This window comes from Acinonyx jubatus, chromosome B3 (assembly GCF_027475565.1).
Source record: "Acinonyx jubatus isolate Ajub_Pintada_27869175 chromosome B3, VMU_Ajub_asm_v1.0, whole genome shotgun sequence".
Taxonomy (NCBI): Eukaryota; Metazoa; Chordata; class Mammalia; order Carnivora; family Felidae; genus Acinonyx; species Acinonyx jubatus.
The window spans coordinates 96,937,336-96,954,322 of NC_069386.1; the positions used below are offsets into that span (position 1 = coordinate 96,937,336).

The 16,987-nt window shown below is 37.9% G+C and overlaps 1 non-coding gene and 1 pseudogene across 1 annotated transcript; one reads left to right on the top strand and one right to left on the bottom strand.

Annotated features, from left to right (window-relative positions):
* The first annotated feature begins 10,273 nt into the window (after positions 1–10,273).
* LOC128316031 (60S ribosomal protein L17-like) lies at positions 10,274–15,825 on the top strand (annotated as a pseudogene).
* Positions 15,826–15,981: 156 nt separating this feature from the next.
* On the bottom strand, positions 15,982–16,088 carry LOC113601736 (U6 spliceosomal RNA). The gene has a single exon (XR_003423010.1). It is a non-coding gene; the product is annotated as a U6 spliceosomal RNA (small nuclear RNA).
* Positions 16,089–16,987: the final 899 nt, after the last annotated feature.

A 16,987-nucleotide genomic window follows, 5' to 3' on the forward strand; every position in this document is an offset into this window, starting at 1 on the left:
GACATAGACTTTAAGTTCTTAATTAGAAAATACTGTATATACAGAAAATTGAAAGTAGCCTGAATAGGTAGAGACATGATATTTCAGAAAACAGATGGTTTTGCATTTCTTCAAGATTGTCACTCTAGACACCTGAATAATCAATTTTCTGTCATACGAGAGGCATATAGAAACTACAGGATCATTTACCTCTAACAGACTCCTTTTGTTTCCCTTATTGGGTTAAGGGGGCTCAACATAGCAGTTAGTTATAAATCTTAGGAGAGATTAAGGTGCAATATCAGCATCCTGGAGAACTCTGCCCCCCACCCGGCAATAATTATTCAGTGCTAACGTGGAAGTGTAAAACTGATCACTCCAATAGAAAAGGCAGTTCTAGGGACGCCTGGGGGGCTCAATTTGTTGAGCATCTGACTTCAGGTTATAATCTTGTGATTCGTGAGTTCAAGCCCTGTATCAGGCTTGCTGCTGTTAGCACAGAGCCCACTTCAGATCAGCCACACTCCCTCTCACTGTCCCTCCCCCGCTGGTGCACTCTCAAAAATAAATAAACCTTTAAAAACAAATGCAGGTCTACCACATACTGCCTAGGTCAGCAAGAATGACAGAAGTTGTAATGAAGATTCCTGTGTATATAATTAGCTTCCATTCACCACGGTTCTTTTTTTCTCCACATTCTTGCCAACATTTGTTACCTCTTGTCTTTTTGAGTTAGCCATTCTGACAGGTGTAAAGTGATACCTCATTGTGGTTTTGATTTGCATTTCCCTGAGGATTAGTGATGTTGGGCCTCTTTTCATGTGTCTGTTGGCCATCTGTGTGTCTTTGGGAAATTGTGTAGTCAGGTCCTCTGACCATTTTTAATAGGATTATTTGGGTGTTTTTGGTGTTGCCTTGTACAAATTCTCATATATTTTGGATATTAGCCCCTTACTGAATAGATCGTTTACAAATCTATCTTCTCTCATTCAGTAGGTTGCCTTTTTATCTTTTGGATAGTTTCCTTCGCTGTGCAAAAGCTTCTTTTGATGTGGTCCCAATGGTTTATTTTTACTTGTATTTCCCTTGCCTAAGGAGACATACCTAGACAATGTTACTAAGGCTGAAGTCAGAGAAATTATTGCCTATGTTTTCTTCTAGAAGTTTTATGGTTTCAGGTCTCACATTTAGATCTTTAATCCATTTTGAGTTTATTTTTGTGTATAGTGTGAGAAGTGGTCCAGTTTCATTTGTAAATGATGCTTTTGAAAGCAATTTTCTGTCAAGTCAGTTGTGTCCTTATTCAACCCAGTGCATCAAAGGCATAGGTCTGGACTTAATTATATTATGAGATTAACATTTTTGAATAAACATTTTAACTCATTTTAGGATTACCTAGGATATTATGATGCATAACACTAGTTTAAGGTATAATTCTTTCAATAAATTATTTCTTTCCAGTTTTACTGATGTATGATTGCCAAAACAAATTACTTTTGATAGGGATCTTTTATTAATAAGATAATTAATTTGAGATGGAATTTAAGTGAGTGGTCCTACTGAATAATTGTATAATTCTAAAAGTAAAATTAAAAATTTTAATGTTTATTTATTTCAGAGACAAAGAGAGACAGAGCATGAGTGGGGGAGGGGCAGAGAGAGAGGGAGACACAGAATCAGAAGCAGGCTCCAGGCTCTGAGCTGTCAGCACAGAGCCTGACATGGGGCTCAAACTCAAAAACCGTGAGATCGTGACCTGAGCCAAAGTTGGTTGGTCGCTCAACCGACTGAGCCACCCAGGCGCCCCTAAAAGTAAAATTTTAAATATATCACTTACAGATTTGGGTATATATTGCATATCTAGCAACTTCTGCATTTGTTCTAAAACCATTAAAGCTAGAACAACAAATTTAAATTTGAAGTTTGATAATATATAAGTAGTAAAGTCATTATCTGAACAGATCTAAAATATATCCTTTTAAATTTTATTTACTAAAAAATATTTTTTTAATGTTTATTTATTTATTTTGAGAGAGAGAGCACAAGCATGGGAGGGGCAGCGACAGTCACAGAACTGAAGCAGGCTACAGGCTCTGAGCTGTCAGCACAGAGCCCGATGTGGGGCTTGAACTCATGGACTGCAAGATCATGACCTGAGCTGAGCTCAGACCCTTAAACTACTGAGCCACCCAGGTGCCCCTAAAATATATCCTTTTTAGCAAAAATGTTTATTTTGAGAGAAAGAGCATGAGCCAGGGAGGGGCAGAGAGAGAGAGAGAGGGAATTTCAAGTGGGCATGCTGCAATCAGTGCACAGCCCAACCCAGGGGCTTAATTTCATGAACCATGGGATCATGACCTGAACCAAAATCAAGAGTCAGACACTTAACTGACTGAGCCACCCAGGCACCCCAATATATCCTTTCCTTTAATGATTGTTTCTTTTGACTCATTAATTACAGATGATTATGATAATATCAGTATTGTGGCCATTAATGAAATCAACTGTCTCCTTTTTACCCATTTGGCTGTGTGTAACATTTTTAAGCCTATTTTTGTTGTTATCACAACTCAGACTGGTTGTATCCTGAAAATGAAAACATGAAAAATGAAAATATAACAAGTAATTGACCAAATAGAGGTGTGCTTCTCTGAAATTTCTTTCTTTTTTTTTTTTTTTTTAACATTTATTTATTTTTAAGAGACAGAGCACGAGCAGGGTGGCAGGGAGTGGGGAGCAGAGACAGAGGGAGACACAGAATCCAAAGCAGGCTCCAGGCTCTGTGCTGTCAGCACAAAATCAGATGCTCAACCACCTGAGCCATCCAGGTGCCCATCTGAAATTTCTTTTAAATCTAAATAGAAGTAAGTCTTTTATTTTATTTATTTTATTTATTATTTTAAAAAATTTTTATTTTTGAGAGACAGAGCACAAGCGGGGGAGGGGCAGAGAGAGAGAGAGAGAGAGAGAGAGACAGACAGAATCTGAAGCTGGCTCTAGGCTCTGAGCTGTCAGTGCAGAGCCTGATGCAGGGCTCAAACTCACAAACTGTGAGATCATGACCTGAGCCCAAGTCGGACACTTAACCGACTGAGCCACTCAGGTGCCCCTATTAAATCCATTTTAAACTGAGTGTACATATACTTTGAAGAATTACTTAAGTAATTAAGTATTTTTAAAAAACATCCTTAGTTTTCAGTGTTTTTAATAAAACATGTTACAGAAATAAGGTTATTAGTAGGTTAGCATATATCAACTCAAGTATTTAAGATTCAACTTACTGCTACCTGGGCATTCCACAGAAGCTCTCTAAAGTTTAGATGTCTCTGCTTCCACAGAATCAAGTATACACTTGGTTAAGAATGTTAAATGCTATTAACTTCATCTCCCCCACCCAACCCAACTAATATTCCTGAAACTATTTTAACAAATCTTCTTGTCTGTCAACATGTCTCACGTTCCATCTGTTGGTTTAAGAGTCAGCTCAAATCCCTTAAGTCCTTTCTGGCCCACAGTCTTTTGTTTTGTTTTGTTTTTTTCCAAAAAACCTAAAATGTGGATTTTCACCATTCCCTGGCAGTTAAATCACATTCTGTCTTGTTATATTTCTTCTCTTGCATTTATTATACCAGTTAACTGGCACTGAGCAAATCATAATACATCCTTTGGTCTCAAGTTATGAGTTAAGTGATTTCTGGGGTTCTCTACCTTGAAGAAGATAGTCACTGCATTCATAAGTTGTCTCTAAAACCTGATTGTCATCACTTTGAGGCCTGAAAATACTTGTTAGAGACAAAGCATGCTGTTTCGGCGAGATTTGACAGAAGTCGAGAGACCTGGCTTCAAGTCTTGTCTCTGCCCATGACTCAGAATGTGACTACTGCCTGTCTGTACATTGATTTTCGTTTTTGAGAAATGAGTGCAAGTTGAGTAGTCTAGTTGTTAGATAAGTTACTTTGAGGAAGTTCTTGAAGTGAACAATGAAGTTATTTGTAACTTTAGCTTCTTGGGCAGGTTTTCTAGAACATAAATGCCATGTGAATGGAGACAATTGTGAAGTTAGTCATGTTGACAGTAAATCGTGGGTGTCATTAGGCACCAGCTTGGGTCCTCAATCTGCTGAGATGGAGAAGCAGGAAAAGGAAAAGGCTGTTCTGCCTTTGCTATCCTAGTACACACTAATGTCTATTCTACTTTCTGACATTCACACCCTTCACAGCAGAACCCAGATTTTATGTTCTCCATCTTTTTCTTGACAGCCATGTGCTTCAGGACAAGCTGAGACTCTTCTCACTTACTAGGGGTGAGTTTTGGTTCTTAAGACACATGATAATCCAAACCAGTGATTGACGTGGTCAATGAACATGTCCAACTTGAGCCAGTGAGGATGTGGGGGCTTCTCGTAAGGTCTCTTTCCTTAAAAATGAGGACTCAAAGGCATGTCTCTTTTTTCTGGAGTTTGCCATTTTCTGGATGTGATGCCTAGAATGTTGTGACCATCTCACATCCTGAGGATGAAGTGAGCAAAAAGGAGGACAGAGCCAAGAGAATCAGAAAAGCAAAGCTTGAGCTTTGACAGAACACTCCCTATCTCTGAACATCTTGTTATTTGAGATAATTTTCCTTATTCCCTAACCGTTTTCAGTTACTTATAACTAAAGGATCAACATGGCTGTCACCTTTCTGGACTCTGTGAACAATGGTGTCTTGATTTGGGTTAACTTAGCTCAATTCCATGTCATCATCAGATTGCTAACCTCAAGCCATGGTTTACTTTTCTCACTGTGACAGCCCAAGTTCAGGAAAAAGAGTTAATCTTCATATATGTGGTTGAAAGCAATTGATGCGTTAAGTCAGACATGTACTCCAAACAGGCTTGGTAGTGAGAAGTTAAGTGAGTATAGTTTTCTGTTTTGGGGGGCTATTTTTTTATTCCTCATATTTTATTACATTAATATTAGAATCTTGTAAGCATTAGAGGTGAAATCCTAGAAGCTAAAAATAGTGTGTGTGTTGAGTGTAAGTATAGCTAACCATTTCATGTTAACTCAGGCTTTGAGCCTAAAATAGCCTTGTTTAGCTTGTAAGATCCTCTTTGGATTTTGTTTAGTGAGCAAATTCCTATGTATCATTTTTGATAGTAACTTGAATTTTCTACTGAGAATGGGAATAATATAAGTTTGAAGATGGTAAGAAGGAATCATTTTGCCATTCTGTCCCCTTTGAAGAGGAGGAAGAAAAGGATGGGTGAGTAAAGGGTAACATTTGTTTATGTCTTCTGGAATGTTTCTCTCTTTTCTAAGTTTCTTGTTTGTGTTTTGTCGATTAAATGACAATGTATGTGCAAATGCCAGTCATAACCTAGCACATGCAAACAGCTTGATATGGGATATTTCTTAATGTTTATGAAAGGGGATTCCAGTCAAATAACCCTACTGCTTACGAGACTATAACTTGCATTGTAGCTTGAAGTGTTTATTTCGCAAAACCGTCGAGAATGCAATTACTTTTTTTGATGTTTGAGCTGTCAATGCATGCTTTGAAGTACCTCATTGTTGAAGGAACCAGATGCCTTGCTAACTTTGAGTTATATGCATGCTGCATGTAAACATTTTTAGTTGTGTTCAGTGTTTATGTGTGAGTTCAAGTTGTTAAATGGCTCCAGCCTTCAGGCTGGTTTTTAATCTGGAGATATGTAAATTTCATAAAGTGATGTTACTTACTCTTACCTTTGGATATGAGCTTACAGAGAAATTATAGTATACAGAGACAGGATAATATGATGAGTTTTTTAAAGAGCTATTTTTTATTCTGAGGTTATATCCTCCTCCTTAATGTTTTAAAATTAAAAATGCTAGATTTTAAAAAATGGCCTTACCTTACTAAAGTTAAGAGTTGACAGTCTCTTGTGAGTATCCCAAATTTGGAGAGTTTTACTGGACCATAAAGTTTTGAAGTCTGGGAACCACTTATCTTGTCCAAGATGAGTAAACTGAAGTTTCTTCCCTAGACGGCTCATGAAAGACAAATAGAAAATAAAAATTCAGGTCTCCTCACAAGTGATTTCTTCTTTCTTCACAAATTTTTCCCTGAGTGGGGTTATTGGAAGCCATGCCATGTTATACAACTGTAAGCTTAAATGTTCTGTTCATATTGTTACATTGAACCCAGGTCTGACCTGGGCGCCTAGGTGGCTCAGTCAGTTAAGTATCTGATTCTTGATTTTTGTTCATGTTATGATCTCATGGTTTGTGAGTTTGAGGCCCATGTTGGGCTCTGTGCTGATAGCATGGAACCTGCTTGGAATTCTCTCTCTCTCTCTCTCTCTCTCTCTCTCTCTGCCCTTCCCCTGTGTGCACATGCACACTCACTCTTAGAATCTCAAAATGAATTTAGCCTCCTGTGTTAAGAAAAAAAAAGAAGAAGAAGAAAGAAAGAAAGAATCCAAGTCTGATCAAACAGGGCTGTTGGCTCATAGATCTGTCAGGTGACAGTTTATATGCCTGCAGCAGTCTCATTTTTCTGTGTCTCTTTTAAATTGGAATCATGGAGGAGAATAATTGTCTCTGAATTTTAGCTTTATCAATAACATTTCCACTTGTTAATATAGATGCATAAGATTAAATCTATACTGGTGCTAAGGAATAGAAAGACCAGTTGGGTACACTGAGGTTTTGACAACTTATTTTTTTCTGGTTGAAGCATCATTATAAAATATAGTATCAAGGAGAAGTACTGAGGTTAAGTTCATGTCAGTTGTATTCATGTCTTGGCACTACAGTAGCTCACTAAATGTTTGCTCAGTGTATTTATTTAGCTGTTTACCCTTGACCTGGAGTAGACAATCAAAGAAAACTCTGGTGGTACAAGTTATCCAACTTTGTGCAGAATAATTTTTATTAGAATGTTTTCTGTTTTATTTCACTAATACACTGTCCCCTGATTCCCATGGATTTACCTTCTCTCTCCTGAGAGGTATTGTGAAGAACATTTTAGTCACATGTGTCCTGCGGTAGAGCTTCCAAAGGGCTTTCACAAATGTCTCATTTGACTCACAACCACCTTAAGAAGTAGGTAGGGCAAGTATTATTATTATTTTAACAATAAAGAAATGGAAACTCCAGCCAAAAGATCTGATTCAGGTTTGCACAACCATTAAGTAGTGGATTTAAGGCTTGAACCTAGGTTGACTTACTTTAGTAGAGTTCAGTGTTTCTAGATTCTCTTTAGATCACTAGTCCCACAAGAGGTTTCATGGAATCTCGTGGTAAAATGGGTTTGTATATGCTGTTCCTATGGATGCTCGTAGCACAGACTAAGTCCCTGTACCAACAAGACCAATTTACCTTTGTTCATTGTGATATTTCCCTTTATAATAAAACCTTTGTTTGCGAGGATAATTTGTTCCAGAAATATGCTTGTAATCCAAAGCACTTGTGTATCAAAGCGAATTTCCCTGTAAGAAATCATGGAAACTCAGGTGCTTCATTCCACAACCCCAAAATATTCATATAAAAACGATTACAATATTGTAATGCAGTACAAAATAATAAAATACAAAATATAAAGAAAAATAAATTAATCTGCACTTACCTTTGAAAACCTTCATGGCTAGTGTAAGGGAGACAGAGGGGAAGGTTATTATATAGGACAACTTTCACTATCACTAATGGAATCACTGCTATCTATTGGCTCAATGGAATCTTTTCTGCATGGGGGCCATTGTATATGTTTGCTCAGATGTTGACTGTAGTACAGTATTAATAAACTCTTGTCATATACTGTATTTAGTATAGCTGGCAATAAGGCAGAAAAGGAAAGGTTCTATATTTAAAGGCAGCCTGACCTAGAATGAAGCCAAGCATTCCTGAGCTTACTCTTGTATGGAAAAGCAAAGGACCATCCATAGGTGCTTTGAAGTGACAAAAACACACTAGTGCTAGTTGTGGGCACTTTCCAGCATTCTGAAAAATCACTCATTTCTGCCAAACACCTTGGCCTGAGACTGAGCATCTGAGCATGGGAGAGACGATCACCCACAATCCCACAGTGAGAGAGAGAGACAGAGAGACAGACAGAGAGGAACCATGGCTCAGTTACGATCATGTGACATCTGGCATCAGGTACTAGTATTGCAAGATATCGCCTGTTTATCAAGTTAAAATTTATTAGAAATGTTTGCTCATCTTTCAGAACATTCACAGAACAAGTTACTCGCAATCCAAGGTTTTACTGTATTTGAACATAGAACCTCTTTTTAAATTAACATTCTTTAAATATCCCAAGACATTAGTATTCCTTCAAGTATACTTTGGGTACTTTGGGGGAATGTTAGTATAGCGATTTCTTTCTTTCTTTCTTTCTTTCTTTCTTTCTTTCTTTCTTTCTTTCTTTCTTTCTTTCCTTCTTCCTTCCTTCCTTCCTTCCTTCCTTCCTTCCTTCCTTCCTTCCTTCCTTCCTTCCTTCCTTCCTTCCTTAATGTTTATTTTTGAGAGAGAAAGACAGTGTGAGTGGGTGAGGGGCAGAGAGAGAGAGGGAGACACATAGTCCAAAACAGTTTCCAGGCTCTGAGCTGTCAGCACAGAGCCTGACGCAGGGCTCGAACCTGGGAACAGTTGACCTAGGCCAAAGACAGACGCTTAATCGACTAAATCACCCAGGAGCCCCAGTGTAGTAACTTCTATACCATGCTACCCTCATTTTATATGGGGCTTTTTTTTTATGGCACCTCATAATCTAAGCTTCCTACTCAATTGTCGAATGCTAGCTTTCTGAAAATATACCAAAATAATCCTACTGATTTAAGCAAAGCTGAGTTTATTCTTTACTGTGGTAAGGACAATCACTTCATTGACAGTCTTATTAGGGTTTTGAAGTAAGGGAGAGCAAAATCAAGTTATGTGAGTTCTTTTTGCGGTCTGATTTAAGGTGGGTTTCTTGATTTGAGGTCTTGTTTGTGGCTGGACAAATGTGGTACTAGGATTTTAAAGTAAATCTTGAAAAGTAAATAGTCACTAAATGCTACCTGTTCTGAGAAAAGAGTATATACTTTGCTGAGGGGGGACGTTGAATAGTTTAGTGTACAGATAAATGACTTAAAGGAAGTTCTTAAAATGAACAATAAAGTTCTTTGTAGCTTTAGCTTTCTGGGCAAGTGTCCTAGAATATTAATGCCATTGAATGAAGACAGTCAAATACTAAAAGTTGTTAATGTTGACAGTAAGCTGTGTAAGTGCAAATAGTTTCGATTCTCAGTATTGCCATTCTTTGGCCTGAGCTGAAAGATTCATAACAAGGGATGTGATCCCAGTCTTTACTGCAGATCGTCACTGCTATTTGTGGCATCATGATCATGTATCACGGTTCCCAGATGACTGTTTCAGCATGCACAGTGTTAGTTTTTTCTGTTCTTTTTCTTGATCATTTCTTTAATTTTGTGATGAGACACCAGTTGCATAGCAACATTTAAAAATTGCCATCACCCATCTGAGCCCCTGTATAACAAATTCTAAGAGAAGGACTATGATCAGAGTTTGTAGAATTCTTTTAAACGCTGAGCCAAGAGTGCCCAAATTAAAATAGAAGGACAGATTTCATTTCCATTTAGAGTCTGTAGTACCAGATAGGGGATTATTAGCCAAGTTACCGTATTTTGTGAGTTTTTTTTTTTGTTAGCTTACCAGATCTATTTAGTAGTATTAAAGATGCCAGAGAGGTCTGCAGTGATATACAGTGATATACAGTGATCACATCATTTTCCCCTAAAACAGTACATGTTTCCTCTCAAGACACCAATATTATATCTAATGGGCTTTTATTTCAGTTCAATTTCCTGAATCTCTTGGATAAAGATTTCCTTGGTGGAACTTTATAGCCTTAGTGGATTTGTCTAGCTCTCCTTTTCTCTGAACCATAGCATGTAAGCTGTCTCCCTATTTCAAGGCTTCTTGCAAAGTGAAATAGTCTAGCAGAGAATAGACAGCAATCCAGAATTCTCTGTGAATCATTACGGCTCAGTTTTTAACCTAAGGTCCAATTTTTCTCCTTTCATTAATTTACCTAATTTCCTTTTCTGAGAGGCAAATTGATGAGTCAGAGTGGGTAATATCAGACTATCCTGAGGGCAGGTTGTCCATTTTCCATGGTAACAACCCCTGGGCATTTTGCAGTTTGTAGCCAATAGACTTTTGTGTTACAGATCTAATTGTATTACAAAGTCAGTTTTGTGTTACATATGTAGTCATTGGTGGCCACTTAGTCATCTGTTTTTGGTTAAAGTACCCCTATTTTTTTTTATGATTTGGGGCCACTTGAGTAGTCTGGTTCCAGGTGTTAAAATTTAGTGTCAAGACCATTAATTAGGCACATCTAAAGTAAAAGAAATAGTGTGTTTTACCTGTAGCAGTGGATAAAGTGAGACAGCTTCCAAATATCTACCATGTGTTCCCTAGTTCTTTTCGAAGCTCCATATCTGAGAGTTCAGGTACCAAAGCTGATCCCACAAAAGGTCCAAATAATAGTTTTGGTGGAGACAAGAGTCTTTTTTTTCTACATATGACATGATAGAGGATTTTAGATTTCTGGCTGTCTATCTGTGTATTGTTTGCCATCTAAAAATTTGCCTGATACTCTTGCCCTAAGTGGCCTGAAGTGATCTCTGAAAATCATTCCCTATTCACTGGATCCAGAAAACTAAAGTAAATCATGCAAATCAAGAGGTTCAAATCTTCTTGTTTACTTTAAGAACACATGTGAAACTGCCAGGCCATCAAGGGTATGCATGTCCAAAAAACCACCAAGTATCTGAAAGATGTCACTTTGCAGGAGCTATGTGTGCCATTCCTTCGCTAAAATGGTGGAGTTGGTAGGTGTGCCCAGGCTAAACAGTGGGGCTTGACACACAGTCGGTGGCCCAAAAAGAGTGCTGAATTTTTGCTGCACATGCTTAAAAATTCAGGGTGTAGTGCTGAACTTAAGCGTTTAGATATAGATTCTCTGGACATTGAGCACATCCAGGTGAACAAAGCCCCCAAGATGCGATGCAGAACTTAGAGAGTTCATGGTCAGATTAACCGGTACATGAGCTCTCCCTGCCACACTAAGATGATCCTGACCGAAAAAGAGCAGATTGTTCCTAAACCAAAAGAGGAGGTTGCACAGAAGAAAAAGATCTCGCAGAAGAAACTGAAGAAACAAAAACTTAGGGCCCAGGAACAAATCCTGCATAAAATAAATGCAAATAAAAGAAAAAAAGGTAAAAAAAAATGCCTAATAAAATGATTGAGTTTACGCAGAAGTTACCAGATTTCATTCAAGGAAATGGAACCAAGGGAAACCAAGTGGCTCCTCCCAAAGGGAAATATGTACAATTCCAATGGTTAGTTTGATTGTATGCTCTACTTGTTCGTGAGTCATTTGTCTCTTCCAGAAGGCCAAATCTTTGGGTTTTAAGGTTATGCATACTTTAGGAGGATTCCAAGGCAAGTCTGCTCATACCTGTTGATGGTAAAGTCGGAGGTATTACATGAGTCCCTTGCCATATTTGGTTATGCCTGCTTGCTAGTAGCGTGTGGAGCCTAGAATCAGATGTAATATTCCTAGATGCCCAGATAAGTCAACTACTCGTAAGGCAAAAGTTGTTGAACCCCAGTGGAGTCATTAAAGCCAATGAGAGTATCTTCAACCGTAGAACTTGGAGAGTCTCTGAGAACTTTGCTAAACTAAGTTTCAGAACTCCATTTGTTTATTTTCCCCTACTTTTCCTAGAAATTGGGGGCAATATGCATAGCAGACTTTCTGAGTAAGTGGTAGGGCTTTACAAAACTCTTTAATAAATAGTCCCAGGGAAACTGGTGCTTTGTTTACTAAAGAGAGAGAGGCTGGAATTCCTCAGGTTGGAGCATGAAATTAGGTAATATTTTTTATACTATAGGGCTAAAGATCTAGTAAGAAAGGATTTCAGTCTATCCTGAGAATAAGGATAGAACAATGACCAGGGCATATTTAAAACCCATAATAGGGTATACTTGGATGAAATCCATTTGGAGATGTTCAAAGAGGACCTGAATTTGGGGCTTTTGTCCAAGGCCAACCTTTAAAGTTTTACTAAAGTTATGCTGGTGCATAACCAGCAGCAATCAGAGACACCAGCAGCAATCTTAGTAAAGTTTCCACACTGGGATGCTTAAATTTATGTCACATTTATGACTAAATTAAGGGGTGCACAGGTAGCTGGTAAAACATTATTTCTAGGAGTATCTGTGAGGTTGTTTCTGGAAGAGATTAGCATTTGAATCATTAAACTAAAGATTTGCACTATCAGTTTGGATGGGCAACATCAAGTCAGTTGAGGGCCCGAATAGAATCAAAAGGCTGAGGGAGGCTGACTTTTCTTTACTTTTCCCTATGGACATCAGGATTCCTGGTTTGGGGGCCTTTGGAAGTGGACTGAATTATATCACTGGCTTTCCTATTTCTCCAGCTTGCAGAGAAGATAGCAGATTACAGGACTTCTTGGTCTTCATAACTATGTGATCCAATTTCTGTAATATCTGTGTGTGTGTGTGTATCTGTCTGTCTGTGTTTATTCTGTTGTGTCCATTTCTCTGGATAGCCCTGGCTAATATACCAATGTTGGTTCAGTACAGTGGCCAATTTTTCCTTGCTGTGGTAAGTAGTTTCATGTAAACTTTTTACCATATTCCATGATGAGAGTGTCAAGACATTATCCCTATGCAGTTTGCATCCAGATTTGTTCCAGTATTTCTCTTCTCATTCTGGATCTAATTGCTGGCATCTTGTAATAGCCTCACCTCTCCAAAGATTTGGTCTTTTGGGATTTCATGAACACTAGGATTTTAGTAAAGGATGCCTGTCTCGCATCGTGATCAGCCGTGGCATTTTGTTCAGTGTCATGTTATCCCTTTTGTGATAAGTTCCAACCATTATAATGACCAGTACTTTAGGATGTATTAGAGTACTTCAAAGTTCTTTAATTTTCTTATTGATCTTAATTAGATTTTCTGCTGAGATCAAGAATCATACGTGCTATCAGTTTATATATCAATTCTCTTTAAGTAACCAACAGGCTCTGGTGAATATACTGAGGCAAATTTCGCCTTCTTGCAGGGGGTCATATCCTAGAGGGGAAGTGTGAGACCTGTTATAGTGTATCTCTCCTGATAATTTTCTATGTAAGTCCATCAACAAAGAAGTTTAAGTCTGGCTTCTCTAATAAATCAATTTGGAGCATAGATCATTCATGTACAGAGGTTAAATAGTCGTGAGTGTCCTCTTCTCCAGGTAATAGAAGTAGAGCAGCAGTATTTCGAATATAATAATGAATATAAATGTGTGGGAAAAAAAATAGCATCTCATAGAAGATAAGCCCACCTGGTGAGAACTGTATATTACTAGTAAGCAGCAAAGATTGTACAGCATGGGACACCATCAAGTTTAAAGGAGACCCTAAAACCAAGTCTGCAGAAGCCTCTCCTAGGTTGGCGGCTGTAGCTGCCGCCCTTACCAGGTCAGTAGGTCTTGCCACCAGGTTAAGAAGAAGATTGTAGTAAGCCTTTGGCCTCTAGTGATTCTCTTGAAATTGAGTCAGAACATTAAAAGCTTGCCCAAACTCCTCTTGTACAAATAGAAAGGTTTATGATAATTAGGAAAAGCCATGGTGAGACACTATTGAAGAGTTCAACTTTGCTGTTGTAGCAACACAAAGACAGCCTTGGGTAATCTGTAAATGAATGAGTGTAGCCATGTTCCAATAATACTTTATTTATAAAACAGGTACTGGATATGGACCTTTTCTTTTACTAAAGAATTTAGTCTTTAATATTTATTATGTTTATTAATATTTTTGGAGTTCTTTTTACCATCTGATTTTGTGTTTTGTAAGCATTCTTTTTACATACATATTTTTTCCCTTTTCTTGGATTGATAGAGATTTTTTAAAATTTTGTTTTAAATTTCATCTCCATTGAAAGTGATGGTCCCTATTTTAATTTTTTGTGGTTCTAAAAATTCTAACAAGCATGTTTAATTGAACAAATTCAAAATTTAATCACTATTTTTGCTCATCACCCAAATTATATACTATTATTTTTTATTTTACTTGTCTATATTTAACCCCACATTTCAGTACAGTTGTTGCTGCATTATACAGTCAATAGTAGCTTAGATTTTCTTATGCACTTTCTACTTATTTTGCTCACCATTGATTTTTGCATCAGAAATCATTTTTGGGGGGAGTCCATTTTACTTCTTACTGGAGTAGGTCTTGTGAGTTTTAGAAGTCAGTTAGACTAATTTCTTTAGGGTAATCTTTGCCTCTAGCTGTATTTAAAATCTTGCCTTCATTGTTCTGTAATGTTTAGTTGTGAATCTCTTTAAGCTTTTTTAGGACTCATCGAGATCCTTGAATCTGAGAATTTGTGCCTTTTATCAGTGTTGGAAAATTTTCAGCTATTATGTTTTTGAACATTGCCTCATTCCTATATTATTTATTTGTTTCTTCTGGTAGTCTTAGTAGAGATGTGTTAAACATTCTCCCTCTGTTCTCAATATCTATTACATTTCTTTTTATATTTTTCGTCTATTATTCTTTCCTTCATCCTAATTTCTTCAAAATTATCTTTAATAATAATTCTTTCTTCAGCCACGTCTAATCTTCTCTTTTATCTCATCATTGAGTTTCCAAATCCAATGATATGTTTTAAATTTCTAGACACTCTACTTATGAAATACGCCTGTTCATACTTTAAGTACTATCTTTTTATATTTAAATGTAGTCAATATAATTATTTCCAGTCATTGTGAGTCTGAAATGGTTGTGTTCTGTTTGAGTGTTAGTCACGTATGCTGATTTTTTTTTCTCTTGTACTTAAGGGATTTTTTGTCTTAATTTCATATTTGCTTTATCTGTGAATTCTTGGGAGCCAGACTTCAGGGTAGACTAGGATTTGCATTTATTTCTGCCAGTCACTTGGGAGTGTTTTTTTTTTTTTTAAATGTTTATTTATTTTTGAGAGAGAGACAGAGAGAGAGCAAGATGGGGAGGGGCAGAGAGAGAGGGAGACACACAGTCTGAAGTAGGCCCCAGGCTCTGAACTGTCAGCACAGAGCCCAATGCCCGGGCTCAAACTCATGACCTGAGCCAAAGTTGGACGCTTAACCAACTGAGCCACCCAGGTGCCTCATTGGGAATGTTTTTTGTTTTTTGTTTTTTTTTTTATGAAATTTATTGTCAAATTGGTTTCCATACAACACCCAGTGCTCATCCCAACAGGTGCCCTCAATACCCATCACTCACCCACCCCTGCCTCCCACCACCCATAAACCCTCAGTTCTCCGTTTTGAGGAGTCTTTTATGTTTTGGCTCCCTCCCTCTCTAGCCATTTTTTTCTTCTTCTCCTCCCCCATGGTCTTCTGTTAAGTTTCTCAGGATCCACATAGGAGTGAAAACATATGGTATCTGTCCTTCTCTGTATGACTTATTTCACTTAGCATAACACTCTCCAGTTCCATCCACGTTGCTACAAAAGGCCATATTTCATTCTTTCTCATTGCCACGTAGTATTCCATTGTGTATATAAACCACAATTTCTTTATCCATTCATCAGTTGATGGACATTTAGGCTCTTTCCATAATTTAGCTATTGTTGAGAGTGCTGCTATAAACATTGGGGTACACGTGCCCCTATGCATCAGTACTCCTGTATCCCTTGGGTAAATTCCTAGCAGTGCTACTGCTGGGTCATAGGGTAGGTCTATTTTTAATTTTGGGGGGAACCTCCACACTGTTTTCCAGAGCGGCTGCACCAGTTTGCATTCCCACCAACAGTGCAAGAGGATTCCCATTTCCCACATCCTCTCCAGCATCTATAGTCTCCTGTTTTGTTCATTTTAGCCACTCTAACTGGCATAAGGTGATACCTGAGTGTGGTTTTGATTTGTATTTCCCAGATGAGGAGCGACGTTGAGCATCTTTTAATGTGCCTATTGGCCATCCGGATGTCTTCTTTGCATGTCATCCTTGCGCAGGGTCCATGCTAATCTTCTGTGTATCGTTCCAATTTTAGTATATGTGCTGCCGAAGCGAGTACTCCGGATGTCTTCTTTAGAGAAGTATGTATTCATGTTTTCTGCCCATTTCTTCACTGGATTATTTGTTTTTTGGGTGTGCAGTTTGGTGAGCTCTTTATAAATTTTGGATACTAGCCCTTTGTCTGATATGTCATTTGCAAATATCTTTTCCCATTCTGTCGGTTGCCTTTTAGTTTTATTGATTGTTTCCTTCGCTGTGCAGGTTTTTATCTTCATGAGGTCCCAATAGTTCATTTTTGCTTTTGTTTCCCTTGCCTTTGGGGATGTGTCAAGTAAGAAATTGCTGCGGCTGAGGTCAGAGAGGTTTTTCCCTGCTTTCTCCTCTAGGGTTTTGATGGTTTCCTGTCTCACATTTAGGTCCTTTATCCATTTTGAGTTTCTTTTTGTAAATGATGTAAGAAAGTGGTCTAGTTTCATCCTTCTGCATGTTGCTGTCCAGTTCTCCCAGCACCATTTGTTAAAGAGACTGTCTTTTTTCCATTGGATATTCTTTCCCGCTTTGTCAAAGATTAGTTGGCCATACTTTTGTGGGTCTAGTTCTGGGGTTTCTATTCTATTCCATTGGTCTATGTGTCTGTTTTTGTGCCAATACCATGCTGTCTTGATGTTTACAGCTTTGTAGTAGAGGCTAAAGTCTGCGATTTTGATGCCTCCTGTTTTGGTCTTCTTCTTCAAAATTGCTTTGGCTATTCGGGGCCTTTTGTGGTTCCATACAAATTTTAGGATTGCTTGTTCTAGCTTTGAGAAGAATGCTGGTGCAATTTTGATTGGGATTGCATTGAATGTGTACATAGCTTTGGATAGTATTGACATTTTAGCAATATTTATTCTTCCAATCCATGAGCACAGAATGTTTTTCCATTTCTTTATATCTTCTTCAATTTCCTTCATAAGCTTT